This window comes from Melampsora larici-populina (assembly GCF_000204055.1).
Source record: "Melampsora larici-populina 98AG31 unplaced genomic scaffold MELLAscaffold_159, whole genome shotgun sequence".
Lineage (NCBI taxonomy): Eukaryota > Fungi > Basidiomycota > Pucciniomycetes > Pucciniales > Melampsoraceae > Melampsora > Melampsora laricis-populina.
Genome location: NW_006768922.1, coordinates 15,118 through 16,860, shown reverse-complemented (window position 1 = coordinate 16,860; position 1,743 = coordinate 15,118).

Sequence of the window (1,743 nt, the reverse complement as noted above, 5' to 3'; positions counted from 1 at the left end):
TAGATTTTAACGAACACGTACTTTTAGATACTAGAGTCCAATTTGGAGTTGTCGCAGGTTGCGGGACGTTTGTTTGGCCACGGAAGTATGGAAAGAGTTGATGACGACGAGGTTTAAATTTTTAGCAGGCTTCCGTTGGGTGGACGACACTCTCTTCGTGAAGCCAGAGGACGACATGGAAGCAGGTCAGATGATTGACATAGTTCGGTTGAGCGAGGAGATGGGGGTAGCTACAAATGAGAAAAAGTGGAAAGAGTTTAGCTATGTTCAGAAGTATTTAGGGTTTGTATGGGATGGAGAAAAGAAAACAGTAAGCTTACCGCAGGAGAAGATATCACTTAGATTACAACAAATCGATGAATTTGTACAAAAACCACGCCAGTCGTACAAGGAAACAGAGATATTGGTTGGACGTTTGAACCATGCAACATACGTTTTTCCTCAAATGCGAGTCTACTGTGCAGCAATCTACCAGTGGTTACGGCAATGGAAGCATAAGTACGCTTTAAGAGACGTCCCAGAAGAAGTTATAGAAGATCTAGGAATTTGGAAAGGAACACTCACAACAGCAAATCCTCTACGAACAATTCCAAAACCGGAGGTGAGAACCGTAGGCTGGGTAGGGGATGCCTCAACCTCGTACGGAATAGGAGTAATCATTGGGAAAAAGTGGGCAAGATTTAAGTTAAAGAACGGTTGGGATCGCGAGGAAATAGATGGCTCTAAAAGGGGTATTGCTTGGGCGGAGACAGCGGCCATCAGACTAGGGTGGATAATGCTGAAATCTCTAGAAGAAGTAGACGGATACACTTATCTCGCTCTAACCGATAACACAGTGTCGGAAGGTGCAATTAATAACGGTAAGTCGAGGGATCCTTGGGTGAATCGGGAGTGGAAGTTAATCCAGGCAGACCTGCTAAACAGAAATAGCGCGATAAAAGCTAAACGAGTAAGGTCAGCGGATAATGCGGCTGATGCCTTGTCGAGAGGTCTATCTTCGAACAAAAAGTGGTGGAATAAGGTCAATGTCAAAATACCAGTTGACCTACTAGAATTTGTAGAACAAACCTGAAACCTGAGTAACATGAATGTTTGCGAAATTCGCGAAATGAGAACTTTTTACTAACCTAGTTGCGAAATAAGAACCGAGAAGAGAGCAACGTGAGTTTGAGGTAAGAGTAGTGAAGCCAATGGCAGAAAGGGAGAGAGGAGTGAGGTTAACCGGAAAGATCGGCATCGATCGGCGAGATAGCTGAGAGGAAGCAACTTGACACCTTCCACTACACAAAATATAATATTTTCTGGGCAGAAAATTAAATTATTGATACACAAAAATATTGAGAGGCCAGGAGAAGGGCAAAAAATAAATAAAAATATGCATCTTGTTCCCTGCGGTGAGAGCTTCACTCTCCATATTTTTCCATATTTTTACAGTCCGTATTGATAAGTGTACTAACAATAAACCTTCATAATCATCCAATTACAACCTGTAACAAGCACTGAAATTTGGCTCATTAGTGTTTAGAGAAACTTTTGATTTCTGAAAACACCTATAACTTTGTCAAATCTGCCTCAAAACACTCGATTTTAAGTGCATTAGAAAGCTGAACTCTTCCTCTCAAACTTTCATAAGGTCAAGAACTATGTAGCTAGTATGACAATTATTCTATGGATCTGTATGTACAAATGTACAAAAAAGATTATATCTTTTTTACCAGACCAGCATGCTGTGTGGTCCTATTA